Below are 18,165 nucleotides of genomic sequence, written 5' to 3' on the forward strand. Positions count from 1 at the left end.
ATATATATAAATATATATATATATATAAAATCTACTTGGGATCCTCGACTCCCGGTTTAAGAAAATGTTTTCACCTTTGGGTCCCTATACTAAGGGTATATGCAAATTACCGCTATTCTCTAGCATAGGTATTATCAACTGAACCAACAGATATATATGGCAAGAATACGAAACAGGCATGCATATGTACCATATCACATGCTACAATATATCGCAAGAATTTGCTAATAACAAATATGCATTTATCGCAAGATCATGCATATACACATATACATCACAACAACAGTTATAACGGGTAGAAAACTTTCCTGAGCGACTGGGGGTTACGAATGGCTCGGGACGAGTCTGGTAACCTTCCTTGAAGCTTTTAATCAATGAAAGATCCTTGGAATGCCCATGGAAGCATTGATCTATGCTTAAGCTACCTTGAACTTTCAAAAAACATCAAGAAAACCAAAGTTATTTCTTGAAGGTTACTATTCACCATCTTCTTCCTTGATTTATTGGAAGAGATTGTGAAGGAATTAAGAGCTTAAACTTATAGCATATCCATATCTATGTACAAGGAACCTTAGATAATTACCTCACTAATTAACAAGGCTTGGATCTTGAATTTTGGAATTTTCTTCTTTGAAAAAGAAGAAAAGCCGAGAGCTCTTCTTGAAAATGGAAGAGTTTTGTATTTTTTTGATTTGTTTGCTTGGTTGCTAGCTTTTGTTTTTGATTAATTACCTTTTTACCCATGAAAAATTGTGTGGTTATAAACCAACCACATCTCCTTCCTCCCTATGTCATGCTTATGTCATCATGTGATGTCATCCTCCCCTCTTTGTCCTCTTCTCATTGGTTGGATGACATCATCCCCTCTAATCTCTTTGATTAACTTCCTAATTGTTTGCCTAATGACCGCTGATCTGTTATACGGTTCGCTTAACTTTCGTTTTCATTTATCGTTTGAGGGATCATACACGGGATCTTATTACTTGGGTTTCCTTAACCTTTCTCAATACATTATAATCCTTTTATGATCCTCTCTTATAATCCTTTAATTTAAATCCTTTTTATCCTGTTACCTTATACTTAATTCTTTCCGTATCTAGTGCATTTCCGGGAAAAATCAAAGTGTTCGGAATTGGATTCTGACGATCTTTACATACACTTATATACCATATAGAGTACTAATAAAATCCCAGAAGATCAATAAAAGAACCCCTACATAGTGTGGCATAAAAAGTTTTCTCATTCAGCTAAAACACTATTCATAAGGGTTACAAAAAGTTCAAAATTTTGGGGTTATTACAGTCTCCCCTCCTTAAAAGGATTCCGTCCCGGAATCAGATATAAAATGAATAGGGATACTCTCTTAGCATTGCACTTTCTAACTCTCGAGTAAATTTTCCCACATTGTGGTCCTACCACCAAACTCTGCCTAGTTTAATAACCCTTCTCCTAAGCACTTGTTCCTTTTTAACTCTATAACCCTTCCTGGTTGCTCCATATAGGTTACGTTTGGTTGCATGTCTATGCGCTCATATGCCCCTATTTATCTGGCATCCGAATTACACTTCCTTAACCTTGATATGTGAAACACGTTATGACTTGTTACATGTTCGGGGGTAGGGCTAGCTCATATGCTAACTTCCTAATACGTCTTAATATATCCAAGGGTCCAACAATTCGTGGACTTAAACTTTCCTTTCTTTCTAACCCTCATCAATTCCTTTTTAAGGGAATACTTTTAACAATACAAGGTTCCCTCCTTCATACTCTTTGTCCTTTCATTGTCAAATCAGCATACTTCTTATGTCCATCTTGGGCTACTCCCATCCGTCCTCTGATTAGATCTATTATATTCTTGGTCCTTTGAACTACTGTGGGTCCGAGCATCTTGCGCTCTACAACTTCATCCTAACATAAGGGAGATCGACATTGTCTTCCCTCAAGGATTTCATAAGGCGATATCTCAATACTGACATATGATCTATTGTCATAAGAAAAATCAATCCGTGTTAAGTGATCATTCCAAATTCTTTCAAGTCTATTGCACAGACTCTCATTATAGCTTTTAGCATTAGAGCTTTTGATTCTTAATACCCTTACTTTTCCAGTTCGTAATCGCTACTACCTTCCGTTCCTAATATTATACTGGTTATACTTTTGCTTGTTAGCGTTCTATAACCTTTTAATAACCACGTCAACCTTAGTATCACGAACGCGTTTGTTATTCCCAGTGGACTAACAATGAGATTTACAGAAGGGGGGTTGAATGTAAATCTCAAAACTTTTTCAAGTTTTGAGCAATTTGTAAGACTAAGTGTTTGAGTGATCAAATGTGTGTAAATTACTTGGAGCTGATGCAGACAGATATATATTTAAACACAAATGAAATGAGCACAAAGAACTTAAAAACTTTTCTGGTGGATTTGTTGTTCCACCAGAGATGTGTTATTTCAGAAAATCTGTGATTCAAAATTAAATCACAGCTGCTTCCTAGTACAAACTAGATGATTTTCTCTCTTGATATTTCTAAACAGCTCTGGGAAAATTCATATCTAATTACTAGCTTCTACTTGGTTTATATAACACCAAGTTTTCAAGTGAAGACAAAGATAAAGTACAATAAGACAATAGTTCTCCACTAGTTTCTGTTCCATTTTTATCCAGTGTAATATGGAATTATCTGTTGACTTTCCATTTTGAACCAGACTAAAAACGACTGCTTTTTCTGTTGTTCCTGAAATAGGCTACCACATCTCTGTCAATCCATGTGCCTCTGTCAGCTTTGTTAACTGTCACTATCAACTGCTATGAGACTGAGTATTCGTTGAAGCTTTCATCCGTTGATGGCTTTATCCGTTGATGCTCTAGCAGTGCATCCGTTAAAGCTTTCATCCGTTGATGGCTTTATCCGTTGATGCTCTAGCAGTGCATCCGTTGAAGCTTTAGAGACATCCGTTGAAGCTTAGTTTCTTATCCGTTGAAGGTCTTCAATATCAGTTGATACTTCTTCACTTATACAAAATTATAAGGCATGAAATATTTACAATTAGCCCTCCTACTTGTACATCCATTAGTAGTCAACATGACTGATTATCTCCTAACATATCTAAGAATTACAGCTTGAAACCAGAGAGAGTGAGATGTGCTACAATACCAAACTTATTGCTAAGTAAGGCTACTCCTTCAACGGATAGCCAAGATGGTCTTATCCGTTGAGGCTACAAACACTAGATTTCTACTTAAGTGTTTTGCTGAACTTATCATCAAACTAATACACATATTCCTAACAATCTCCCCCTATTTATGTCTACTAGAACTGTAGGCATAAATTTGGGTTTAGCTTGATGATAGCAAAACACTTAACAAATATATAAACTGTAACTAAGTAGAAATTCAAAAGTGCTGCAAAAGTGTATATGCTGAGATGAAATTGAAGAAATACATTGTTTCCAAGGGTGCTCCTTTAGCTTGAGCAAATTATTTTCTTTTCCTTTGATCCCTGGTTTTCTTTCCTAGCCTCCTGTCATTCTCCTCCATTTGAAGTTGAAGTTGTCTGTAGAATTCAGCTTCATCTTCTTCATTGATATCTAACTTAGATTGCATATTCTTGAGAGTTTCATTATTGGCAATCTTTAGCTGATCTTCAATTCTGAAAAATCTTCTGACTCCATTGTTGTCTCTGAACTCCATCAACCAATGAGGTGATTTTTGAATTGTAATACCTCTCTCTGGAATGAGTAAAGTTCTAGGCAGAGCATTGGGCTCCCTCCAAGTTTTCCTTATGTTGGCAATCTTGTTGAGAATCTCAGTCTTGGCTGTTCTGGTAAAGCCAGAATCCTTATGTATGGCTGAGTAGACTCTAATCAAGGTAGTGTAGCCTTCATTCAGAATTCTGTGAAGAGGCCATGTTCTTTCCCCAGCTCCTTTGTATTTGAACACTAGTCTTTCTGGTAGCTGTCTGTAGGCAGCTATTCCCCTTACATCCTCCAGCTCATCCAGATAGAGTTCAATGTCTAAAAATTCTTTTATGTCACAGATGTGGACATAATCATCTTTAGAGGTTTGAGGTTTAGGCTTAGGCTTCTGTGTGAATTTGATTGAGGCTTTAGAGGGTATTGATTTGATTCTTCTTTTCTGCTTCTTTGATGGTGGAGAAGAGGTTAGGAAGATGGGCAATTTGATGGTATCCCAATCAATTGGTTCCTCCTTGGGAATGATTGTTTCACCATGAATATTCATGAAGGGGTCAGGTACAATTGGTTCAGGAATAGAGGGTAGTGGTTTGGATATTGATTGGGTTTCTTCAGTCTTATCTACCTGCTTTCTCTTTACATTGACCTTCTTTCTTTTCCCTTTCTGCCATTCTTCCTTACTTCTTTCCTCCATCTCAGTACCAACCATGTCCCCCATAGCTTCATCTTCACCTTTGTCTTCAACTACTTTCTGATCTTCAGCCTGACTTGACTCTAGCTGTTTTTCAAGCTTTGCTTGTGCTCTTTTGTCAGCCTTTAGCTGTTTTGCTTCTTCCTTCAACCTTTTGGTTTCTTCCTTCTTGGCTATTGAGAATTTGGGATGTCCTTGCATCACACATATGCTCCTTCCCTCTCTGAAAATAATAGCCATGTTTCTCCTTACAGCCTCATACATGGTCTCTTTGAGATATGCAATACTCCTTCCTAAAAGCTTGTCCTCATCTGCTTTTGGAAGAGGAAAATCCACCTCTTTTAGAGGATTCTTTGTAGAGTCCTTATTGGATTTGTTGTTGGGCTTGAGAACCATCGGTTGCAGATCTTTGGAAGAAGTTTCTTCATCCTTATGCCTCCCTACTGGCTTGAGTTCCATAATAATTGATTTCACTTTTGTGCTATGCTTCACAGATTGTGATTGAGAAGTTGTAGAACCAAATATTAGTTGCATCTTTTCATCAATCTTCTTCCTTTGCTCTTTGACTTACAATTCAGCTGCTGCTATCTGGATTAGATCAATTCCATCTAGCTTTCTTTTGACTTGAATTGGTGGATAAGTTGTGATGACAGGAACTAGCACTTGAGAAATCTGAACTATTGTAGATGGCTCTCCTTCCCCTTCCCCTTTATTCTCCCCCTTTTTGTTATCATCAAGGGTAGGGGTCAAGCCTTGTGCTTGTGCCAGCTGCATGAGGAGATTGTTTGAGTTTGTTGATTCTGAAGAATGGTGACCATAGAATCTTCAATTATTTGAACCCTATCTTCCAATCTGGCCAACCTCTTATCAGCATCAGAGGCCTTCCTTAGTCTCCCCAACAAGTCTTGCATAGTACCATAGGGTATAACTGAATCCAATTTCTCAGCATTGTAGGATTTCAGATCAGCAATGTCCAGCTTGAGCTCATCCACACTTAGATTGTGCTGGTAATGCTGCAACTGCAAGAGATGCAGAGATTCCAAATGAGCTTGAAGAATTGCCTTGGTGCCAGCATCCTGAGTATCCTGAATGGCTTGCTGAATTGTCATGACTTGTTTGACCAGAGTGACACCAAACTCTCCTGGTGTTGATGGTTTGGTCCATGCCCATGCAGGAAGATTAGGAACAGAACTTGGGCCTGCTACTCCCCCTAAGTTCATGCTCTCATTCAAAGAATTAGAGTCATCATCATTAGAATTTACTCTAATTTCTTCAGATGGCTCACCAGCTTGAGAAGGTAGCCTGTTGACAGCAGCTTTGTCTCTTAGAAGAGATTCTGAAGTGTGTACAATGTGTAGTGTCTGTTCTGCCTCCACATTGCCCTGTGCAGCCAATAATTGATAGGCTGAAACAGGGTGAGTAAAAGTGTCAGCATCTAAGGAAATGTTATCAATGATAGCTTTGTAGTGTTGCTGAAATTGTCTTCCCTTATCTGCATCATCCACTTTCATTAACTCACTAGCAATGGCTGGATCCACCCTTATAGCTTCTGTACCTGCCTTTCTCTCAATTTCTCTCTTTTCTTGCATCAGGGGCTCCCCCTGGCTCACACACACCCTCACACCCTCACCTTCACCTTCTAAGGTGGCACTCCTCTCACTTTCTTTTGCCATGCTGGAAGAAATAGCATGTATTGGGTGACTCTCAACCTCTCCTTTTGCCTGGGAGCAACCCAGCCTCTCACTCAAGAAATCACTCCCTTCCCTCAAGCCTAACAGTGATTGTACAGTTGCCATGTCCTCTACAGTTGGAGTTGTTTCTGTTAAGTATGTAGAGGCCATCAACGGATAGGGAGTATCCGTTGAAGTGGAAACTGATGGTATCAACGGATAACTGCTGTTAAGCTTATCCGTTGAAGAACAACCACTTGTCAACGGATGAGAGATATCCGTTGAAGAAGGAAATGATGTAGAGATAGAAAGTGATATAATTGTTGAATCTGTGTGGATTGATTTTAAGTGAGGTGACACAGATTCTGCAACTATATCTAAAAGAATTGGCTGATGATCCAACAAATCATCTAAAAGATGATGATCACCAGGTTTTGAGTGGGGCTCCTCCCTGAGTTTTAATGAGGGAGAATCAGGAATTGATGTGAATATCATATCCACATCCAGAGAGGGAGTAGGAGAGTTTGAGGAATGGTGTGTGTCTATATTGAGAGAATGGGGCTGTGATTCCACATTTGCTGGAATCACATCAAGCTGAATTTGAGAAGGCATAGATACTCGTGGGTGTATCTGTGCTGTGTGTGCCCCTTGTGTGGAAACTAGGGTTTTGGCCTTCTTCTTCCTTGAAAAGGCTTGAATTGGTGAATGTGTAGCTTCAGTGTCCCTCCCTCTTTTGTTCTGTGTCCCTGGATGGGGACTATTTTCAATAGTTACATCCTTTTGGGAGGATGCAACTAGGGATGTGCTGGACTCCTTTTGAATTACCACAGTCTTTTGAGAGACTGTGGCTTGGCTGGTCAGGGTACCACTCACCTCTCCCACCTTATCCTGGGGGGCTTTTTGATGTTCACCCCTCCCCTCACCACTCACACCCTGTTCACTCCCTTCAGGGTTTATGGTAGTTGTTACAACTGTTGTCTTTTGAGAAACAACAGAGGTAGGTTTCTTTGACTTGACTTTGGAAACTTTAGATTTGGAGGCTTTGGTAGGAGCCTGTTTGGACAATGACACAGGTTCCATAGCCACACTAGAAGGCAAAGAAATATTGGGGTTGGAAATAGTAGGAGTTATAGAAACATTTACCTCACTTACCTGTGGTGCATTCATGATTGGCAAGTATACCAATGGCACCTGGCTGTTGAGGTTCATTCTCAAAAGGTCTGCAAGGACCCTTTTCTCTTGTGCCCAGCATTTGAGTTTATTATTCTCATTGGATATAACCAAACCTTCAACAACATGGTTAGCCAATAACATAAAGAATCTAGCAAAGTAGATGTTATGTGGTCTATTAGCTTTGTTACCTAATCTGGAACCTAATTCTAGCATAACACAGTTGCTAAAATTAAAGTACCTATCAGAAACTAGCATATAGAGCATATTAACAAGAGATGAAGTGATAGCATCAAAATTGCTAATCTTCCCAGAGAAAACCTTAATAAAGGCATCTCCAAGAAAACTCCATTCTTTCCTAAGGCCTTTCCTTCTAATACTACCTAAACTAGTAGAATCAAAAGCATAGCCTATGGAATCTAGCATAGCAGAGACATCTTTATCAGTGTGTGGTGTCATGGCATTATTCTCAGGCAACTTAAAGCAAGATTGTAAATCATCACAATTAATGCAATAGTCCTTACCTTTGAGAGAGAAGGCAATTGTCATATCTGTGGAGTTGAACTCTGCAGTTGTCCAAATCTCCTCAATCACTTCACAATAGATGGTTGGGGCTTCCAGCATTGCATAGCTCAGTTTGCAGTTCTTGATGAAGTCCATCATCTTGTGATAATCAAAATGGGCTTCCTTCTTTTCAACCAAGACTATGAAATTATTCTTTTCATAAACAAATCCTGTTTGAGACATAATTTTGACTACTGGTGCCATTTTTGTGAGTAGAGGTTGCAGAGAAGAACTTGAGAATTGAGAGAGAAAGAGAATGATAATTGCAAGAAAGCGTAAAGTGAAAATAAGAATTCAAATGGGCTTTTATACTTTCTTGAATTAAAACAATTAAATGATACTTTTAAGTAAGTGATAGCCGTTCAAGAATAAATAAAACTGTAGAAATTCTGAAAACTACCGTAAATACAAATACATACAACACTGTATATCTGTATCAACGGTTGAGTAAAAGAATTAACGGCTGTGACTTACTTATAGTAACTGACGTGACACATCAACGGATAAGGTAAGCAGTTATCCCTTGATGAACAACACCATTTTATCCGTTGAAGGATAAAGTTACCAGAGATGTGTTTGACTTTCAACGGATAATGAATATCCGTTGATAGAACAATTTTGGCTTTCAACGGATAGGGAATATCCATTGATAGGATAAGTCTTGATTAAAGCCAACTTTGTTCTTGCAGCAAATTCATTTCAGGCTACACAACAGATTACATAGATGACATAGATTATGAATAGTTAAGCATACCTAACTCACTTACTAATCTTGTGAATGTTGATTCATCAAGTGGTTTGGTAAATATGTCTGCAATCTGCTTTTCACTTGGAACAAAATGAAGTTCCACTGTACCTTTCATCACATGTTCCCTAATAAAGTGGTACTTGATATCAATGTGCTTGGTTCTTGAGTGCTGCACTGGATTTTCAGTAATGGCGATGGCACCTGTGTTGTCACAAAATATTGGAATTTTGTCAACAGTCATACCATAGTCAAATAACTGGTTCCTCATCCATAGTATTTGTGCACAGCAACTACCAGCTGCAATGTACTCAGCTTCAGCTGTTGATGTGGAAACAGAATTCTGCTTCTTGCTGAACCATGATACAAGCTTGTTCCCTAGAAATTGACAGGTGCCTGTTGTGCTTTTCCTGTCTATTTTGCAACTTGCATAATCTGCATCTGAGTAGCCAATTAGATCAAAACCAGACTCTCTAGGGTACCAAATTCCTAGATTTGGAGTCCCTTTGAGATATCTGAAAATTCTTTTAATAGCCACTAAGTGAGATTCTTTAGGGTCAGCTTGAAATCTAGCACAGAGACATGTAGAAAACATAATATCAGGTCTACTGGCAGTTAAATATAAAAGTGAGCCAACCATGCCTCTATAACTTGTAATATCCACAGACTTTTCAGCCTTGTTTAATTTAAGCTTGGTGGCAGTGGCCATGGGAGTTTTTGCAGGTGAACAATCCATTAAGTCAAACTTCTTTAGAAGATCATAAATATATTTAGTTTGACTAATGAAAATTCCACCACTAACTTGTTTAACTTGTAAACCAAGAAAGTAAGTTAGCTCTCTCATCATACTCATTTCATATTTACTTTGCATTAATTTAGCAAACTTTTTACAAAGTTTATCATCTGTAGATCCAAATATGATATCATCTACATAAATTTGTACAAGTATCTTAGAGCCATTAACATTTCTAAAGAAGAGAGATTTGTCAACAGTACCTCTTGTGAAGTGATTATCTAGAAGGAACTTTGATAAAGTCTCATACCAGGCTCTAGGTGCTTGCTTTAGTCCATAGAGTGCTTTCAACAGATAATACACATGGTCTGGAAAATTTTGATCTTCAAAACCTGGAGGTTGGCTTACATAAACTTCTTCCTCCAATTCCCCATTTAGAAATGCACTCTTGACATCCATCTGATAGACTTTGAAATTGGCATTAGCTGCGTAGGCTATAAAGATTCTGATGGCTTCAAGTCTTGCAACTGGAGCAAATGTTTCATCAAAATCTATTCCCTCTTGTTGAGAATAGCCTTTGGCAACCAATCTGGCTTTATTCCTTACGATAATGCCATTTTCATCCATCTTGTTTCTGAATACCCATTTTGTGTCAATAGAACTCTTGTTCTTTGGCTTGGGTACCAGCTTCCATACTTTGTTCCTCTCAAATTGGTTTAGCTCTTCTTGTATTGCTAAAATCCAATCTGGATCCAATAGAGCTTCTTCCACTCTCTTAGGTTCCTCCTGTGATAGAAAGGTACTATACAGACATTCATCTTGAGTAGCCCTTCTAGTTTGTACTTTAGATGTAGCATCACCAATGATCAATTCAAAAGGGTAATTCTTGGTCCATTTCCTTTGAGGTGGTAGATTAGCCCTTAATGAGGTTGCCTCAGTATTGTCATGATGTGAGATAGAATGTTGATTTGTTGAAACTCCCCCTGAGTTGCTGATCCTTTGAAAGGAAATGGGAGTTCTATCAACTGATGAGGTGAAGTGATTATCCGTTGACAGACAGTGATCAAAGGATGCTTCGTTATGAACTTCAACGGATGATGCACTTTGTCTTTCAACGGATGCTGCATTGCTTCTTTCAAAGGAAGCTGAATTTTGACTTTCAACGGATGCAGCATTCTGTGCATTATCCAAAGGCAGACTCTGGTTTCTTCTTGAGATGTCTTCTTCATCATTCTCTTCTTCACTATCATCACAATATATCTCAATATTGTCAAATTTGAGTCCTTCATGATATCCCTCATCTGTTAATCCATCAATCTTTTTATCATCAAACACAACATGTATAGATTCCATGACAATGTTGGTTCTTAGATTGTAGACCCTATATGATTTTCCAGCAGAATAACCAACAAATATTCCTTCATCAGCCTTTGCATCAAACTTTCCTTTGTGATCAGATTGATTCCTTAAGATGTAACATTTGCAACCAAAGACATGTAGAAAGTTTTTAGTTGGTTTTCTTCTCTTGAATAATTGATAAGGAGTCATGTATTTTGCTTGATTGATTAGAGAAATATTCTGAGTGTAACATGCACAGTTAACAGCCTCGGCCCAAAAATAAGTTGGGAGTTTTGACTCTTCAAGCATTGTCCTTGCAGCTTCAATTAGTGATCTGTTCTTCCTTTCCACCACACCATTTTGTTGTGGAGTTCTTGGAGCTGAGAACTCATGCATGATCCCACTTTCTTCACAAAACAACTTCATGGATGAATTCTTGAACTCAGTTCCATTGTCACTCCTAATATTCCTTACTTTGAAATCGGGATGATTGTTGACTTGCTTGTTATGATTGATGATGATTTCACTAGCTTCATCCTTTGATTTAAGAAAATAAACCCATGAAAACTTTGAGAAATCATCTACAATCACTAAGCAGTATCTTTTCCTTGAAAATGATAGTACATTGACTGGTCCAAAAAGATCCATGTGTAGAAGTTGTAGTGGTTCATCAATTGCAGATTCAAGCTTCTTACTGAATGATACTTTCTTTTGCTTTCCTTTCTGACAAGCATCACACAGCCCATCCCTTGTGAATTCCACTAGAGGCATTCCTCTAACTAAGTCCTTTTTGACTAGATCATTCATTGTCTTGAAATTCAAATGGGACAGCTTCGTGTGCCATAGCCAACTTTCAACTGGACTTGCTTTGCTGAGAAGACAAGTAATGGATTCTGCATCTGTAGAGTTGAAATCAGCTAAGTACACATTTCCTTTTCTAACTCCAGTTAGAACCACTTTATTTTCCTTTTTACTTGTGACAATACAGGCTTCAGAATTGAAGGAAACAGTATTCCCTCTGTCACATAGTTGACTGATGCTCAATAAATTGTGTTTGAGACCATCAACCAATGCAACTTCATCAATGATGACATTTTCTTTTGAAATCAAGCCATATCCCATAGTGAATCATTTGCTGTCATCTCCAAAGGTTATGCTAGGGCCAACTCTCTCCTTAAATTCTGTGAGCAGGGTGAAATCTCCTGTCATGTGTCTTGAACAACCACTGTCCAAGTACCATAGATTCCTTCTTTGTCCCTGCACACAACAAAATCAATACAGTTGATTTTGGTACCCAAGTTTCCTTGGGTCCAGCCTTGTTAGTCTTTTTCCTAGACTTCATTCCTCCTGCATCTTTTGACTTAGGTAACTTTGGGTCAACCTTGGTCTCAGATGTGGTTGGTTGAAGTGTAGGGTTAGTCACAGAATCATTTAACACATTTGATTGAATTTGATAAGGCATAGGTTGTGCAAACATGTTATTCCACATAGGCATATTGTATGGCATTTGAGGCATACTAAATGCAGTAAAGTAAGGATTGTTAATGTATGGCATGTTTGCAAAATGTGCATGGGGATTCTGGTGAGACATAACAGGCATAGCATGCAGAGGTGACATAGACATGATAGGCATGGAGGGATTTGAAGGCATGGGAGCATTTTTAACAGATTTGCAATTATCAGATAGGTGATTAACACTTTTACAATGTACACAGCTCTTTCTAGGAGCATACCTATCAGGTGTGTAATTATTATGTTTATTAATCCCTACCTTCCCATTTCTTTTAGATTTTCTCTTAGTTTCCTTCTTATCCTCAACCAACTTAAGCCTATCTTTCAACTGATCTAAAGTCATGTGTCCTATATTCACCTTACTGACATCTCTGGATGTGCTAGCTCCTTCTCTGACAAAGTTCTTGAGAGTTGAATCATTCTTTTTATTTTTAAAAGACTTTGCCTGTTTTAATTGATGAGCCTTCAACGGATGCTCCTTTTCTTCCTTCAACGGATAACTTTCATCATCCGTTGATTCCACATCCGTTGACAATCCATCAATTAATTCTAACTCCTTTTTGTTTTTCTTCCAGGCATCATCACAGAATGATTCAATTCCCTGAACCTTGGCAATTTGAACACCAACATCCCTAGATGTTTTCCAGGCCTTAATTACCTCTTGCTCACTTTCTAACTATTTAGAAAGAATTTCTACTTTCTTAACAGCTTCTTCTAGTTCACTCTCAACAGTCAAGCATTTAAGTTTAATCTTTTCAAGCTCAATTACCTGACTCTCTAACACAGCATTCCTATCACTTAAAAACATATTATTTTCTTTGATCCTAGTGTTTTTTTAGCTAGTGATTTAAGAGAAACACGCAAATGATATAATTCATTGGACATATCATTTATAGCTTCATTACATTCATGTTTAGAAAGCTGAGAGAGATCAGTAGTAATTACCTGGTTGCTTGATGAGCTAGTTTCATTTTCATCAGAATTAGCCATCAGGGCTAGGTTGACATATTCCACATCATCATCTTCATTTACCCCATCAGCTGCCCAATCATCTTGAGTGAGAAAAGCTCTTTCCTTTTGTTTGAGCAAATCAAAATACTTCCTTTTGTAATCAACTTGCTCAAAATACTTTTTCTCAGAATTTGGCTTCCTACACTCACTTGCAAAGTGTCCACTAATGCCACAGTTGTAACATTTGAACTTCGATTTGTCCACCATGTTTTTGTTTGGCTTAGTGAGCTTTGTGTTTTTCCTGAACTTCATCTTTGCAAACCTCCTGGACAGAAAGGCCAGATGTTCATCAATATCATCAGATTCATCCTGACTGGAATTGTCTTCATCCTCAGCAACTTGCTCTTTACCCTTGCTTGATTCTGATTTGCATGTGCCAATTTTGAGACTGGGCATTGTCTTTCCTTCATTTCTGGCTTCAACTTTTTCACTGTCAGCTACAAGTGCAACTGATCCTCCTTTTCTCTTTCCCTTTTCCAACAGCTCATCTTGCTCCATCTCAAGTTCATAAGTCTTCAAAATTCCATATAATCTTTCAAGTGTGAAGTCCTTATAATCTTGAGAATTTCTTAGAGAAACAGTCATAGGCTTCCATTCCTTTGGTAGAGACCTTAGAAATTTTAGATTGGAGTCCTTGACTTGGTACATTCTCCTATACAGCTTTAATCCATTCAATAGTTTCTGAAATCTGTTGAATGTATCATTCAATAATTCTCCTTCTTCAAAGTGGAAATATTCATATTATTGAATGAGAAGCTGCATTTTGTTTTCTCTAACTTGCTCCGTGCCTTCACAGATAAGCTGCACAGTATCCCAAATTTCCTTAGCAGTTTGGCTATTGATGACATTGTCAAACATATCTTGATCCGGGCCATTAAACAAAATGTTCATGACTTTCTTGTCCTTGTGGACTTCTTCAATATCTTCAACAGTCCATTCTGCCTTTGGCTTGGGAATAGACTGTCCAACAGCAACTGTAGCAGTAGCAGCTGTGGCCACCTTGTGTGGGATGTGAGGACCATTCTCAATGCAGTTGATGTAGCTTTCATCTTGAGAGAGAAGATGTAAATGCATCTTCACCTTCCAGTTATGATAGTTATCTCTTTCCAGGATTGGAATCTTTATACCAATATCCTTCTTACTCATGATGTTAGCAGAATAGATCTTTAAACTCTCTGTATGTTAAGAGCTTGCTCTGATACCAATTGTTATTCCCAGTGGACTAACAATGAGATTTACAGAAGGGGGGTTGAATGTAAATCTCAAAACTTTTTCAAGTTTTGAGCAGTTTGTAAGACTAAGTGTTTGAGTGATCAAATGTGTGTAAATTACTTGGAGCTGATGCAGACAGATATATATTTAAACACAAATGAAATGAGCACAAAGAACTTAAAAACTTTTCTGGTGGATTTGTTGTTCCACCAGAGATGTGTTATTTCAGAAAATCTGTGATTCAAAATTAAATCACAGCTGCTTCCTAGTACAAACTAGATGATTTTCTCTCTTGATATTTCTAAACAGCTCTGGGAAAATTCATATCTAATTACTAGCTTCTACTTGGTTTATATAACACCAAGTTTTCAAGTGAAGACAAAGATAAAGTACAATAAGACAATAGTTCTCCACTAGTTTCTGTTCCATTTTTATCCAGTGTAATATGGAATTATCTGTTGACTTTCCATTTTGAACCAGACTAAAAACGGCTGCTTTTTCTGCTGTTCCTGAAATAGGCTACCACATCTCTGTCAATCCATGTGCCTCTGTCAGCTTTGTTAACTGTCACTATCAACTGCTATGAGACTGAGCATCCGTTGAAGCTTTCATCCGTTGATGGCTTTATCCGTTGATGCTCTAGCAGTGCATCCGTTGAAGCTTTCATCCGTTGATGGCTTTATCCGTTGATGCTCTAGCAGTGCATCCGTTGAAGCTTTAGAGACATCCGTTGAAGCTTAGTTTCTTATCCGTTGAAGGTCTTCAATATCAGTTGATACTTCTTCACTTATACAAAATTACAAGGTATGAAATATTTACAATTAGCCCTCCTACTTGTACATCCATTAGTAGTCAACATGACTGATTATCTCCTAACATATCTAAGAATTACAGCTTGAAACCAGAGAGAGTGAGATGTGCTACAATACCAAACTTATTGCTAAGTAAGGCTACTCCTTCAACGGATAGCCAAGATGGTCTTATCCGTTGAGGCTACAAACACTAGATTTCTACTTAAGTGTTTTGCTGAACTTATCATCAAACTAATACACATATTCCTAACAGCGTTAGAATCGGAATACCACCGTACTGATACTACTTCTTTTTCAGCTGCTTCTATCTTTGAAAGCTTGACCCATCGTATAGAAGTAAAAGAATTTATTGAGAGATCACTATGATCATGAACACTTGTTATATCGCATAGTTAGTACAGAAGGTGGCCAGCCTTTAGTACTTGACAAGCAATTAAACAATAGATGGTATCCTACTAGGCTTCTATTACACAGATAGATAGTCATTCGGTAATACCTCCCCTTCTGGAAGGGTTGTTCTTCTCAGCTTACATGAAATGAAAAGAAGAGAAAAGAACGAATTGAAGAGAATTGTATATATATAAAAATATACTGCCACAAAATATCTGGCTTGGAACCTACCTCTGAACTATAGAGGTTTGTCATAGGAGAACAAAACATATTTGTATATATATCAAGTATTATCACATCGCAATTCACATGCTTAAATATTTTTGCTATTCAGTCCATCATTCTATGGACCCTTGCTCTTCCTCGAGCTTATACACAATCACCTTTAAAACTCCCTCGATATTGAAAATCGAACCTGGGATCTCATTCTAGACATCATCGTTACTAGAATTCTATGCTTGCACCGCAACCTTCCTATATGGTAATACGACTCTCTTTTCATAAGAGGGAATAAATATTCAATAGGTAGATAATCTACTTAAATAGTCTATCAATGATAACTTATACACCACCACGACCCAATTAGTGGTACTCAATCTCACATCCATTCCAATACAACTCTCACGACTGTAATCAGCTCATTACTCGCCGAATCATTGCTGCATTACTATGGTCCACCACTGACCTAATGTCGTAATTCACTTTCCATGAAATCTTAATATCTAACCCTACGGAGTCCATACATGTCGTATAGAATTCTTCTAAGGAGTTAACATAATCACCATTCATGAAGAACACTCCTGATCCTGACATACATACATGACATGAAGCATATAAAATTGCAGAAGAGTTTCAATCAAAGCACCGATAGAAGGTTAATACCATTCTTAATCATATGCCTTCAATAGAAGATTTAACTCAAAGGTTTGTTTAGTCCTTTTTGAAATATGGTCCTGGATTATTCTCAAGATAGTACCTTCTGAGATAGATAGCCCGCTCATGGCGATTACACGAATTAAACCTTTACCAACTACTATTACGGTTGGGTATTACACAGTCATCAGAAGGAATGTCAATCTTCCAAACCATAATACAACCTTTACGGCTTCAACCATTATCACTGTATTCCTCTGGCACGAGCGCCTGTAATTGTCCTCTTACACTTAAGGTGTCGGCCACCTCTTTGGCCTTTCTTGATAGTAATATTTCCTTACAGTCAATGACATTTTAACCACCTTCACTAAATTTTCTACCTCATTTCAATCACTGCTTATGTGAAGATGTTTTCCTTAAAATCTGATGAGTAAAAAAAATCACCATTTTTCCATAAGCTATTGCCTCAGTCTTTAGAGGTTAATCACTGTCACGACTGACTCTCAATCATACTTAGAACATCTTTTATCTTAGGTCCTAATTGCCCTTAACAATTTCGACCTTTACTGGTTCGATCCATACTTTCTCGTGGTTTAACACGTGCCCCACTTGGCATCATTATAATTACGTCATATTTCCTTTATCAATATTTCTAATCTTGAGAATTTTGAATATTACCTTTCTCCTTGTAAAACCTCTAAGGTTATTCTTAAATCCTTCATCAGGTACACCCTAGGCACAAGGCATATCAAGATACCATTTATTAATACCAGAATCATTGCCTATATACTTCTGAAAAATTTCTCCACTGATCTTTAAAGGTTGTTATTACCTTAACCCTTTCCAATTCATACTGTCAAAACTCATACTATCCCTATTAAGGGTGAAATGCCAACCTTTATGCATTCCCCTAGGATTCATTTTAAGTTACCGATGTTTTATCCTTAATTCCACCTTTAAAAAGGTACATGCATCCTTCCATGGATAAATCAAGTCATATATCCCTGATAAGGGGGTCTTATTCAATCATTCCCACCTCGATAGTATATTTCTAATTTCACAATAACATCTGTATTAAAAAGGGGGTCAATCAATATGGCCTCCAAAAGATAACAACGATTATCCGCTTGTCTTGCCTAGTTTGGTAACGATAACAAGGATGTTCTGGAAGATGTTGGTCGTGTTCAACGTGAATCTCTTCTTAAAAATTCCTTATTTACTTTTGTTGTTTATCTCAACAGTCACCTCAATGTTGGCATATCTTTCATACCTGACGTCTCCCTTTCTGGGTATCAAGCCACCGGTCTTACACTTCACATCCTTGAAGGTCACTTCCTTCATCCAATTTTCCTAATTTCTTACTTCCTTGTCTCCTCAGTCTACCCGCATCTCATTATTTATCCTTCGAACTATCTCAAGGTTTCCTCGAATCCTCCCAACTTACAGGGGATAGAATATATGTATCTCTTATGCCTTCAACCATCAATTTACTCATGGTGAATCACCCTCATCCTAACGATTACATACTTTTCTATTTCTATTGCTACGAGTCTTTAGGGTTTCCTCATACCCGACTCCCTTATCATTCCTCAAACTCTATTGCCTTTATATTCCTTTCCACTTCAGTTTCTTTTTATTTTCCTTTCTCTTATCATTATTTCATGAACCAACACAACATAAGCATTGATTTCATACATCCCATCATTCTGGATTCGTGTCCTCAGAACGAATCTTGACAACTTTTACAACTTA

This window comes from Apium graveolens, chromosome 9 (genome assembly GCF_009905375.1).
Source record: "Apium graveolens cultivar Ventura chromosome 9, ASM990537v1, whole genome shotgun sequence".
NCBI classification, from domain to species: Eukaryota; Viridiplantae; Streptophyta; class Magnoliopsida; order Apiales; family Apiaceae; genus Apium; species Apium graveolens.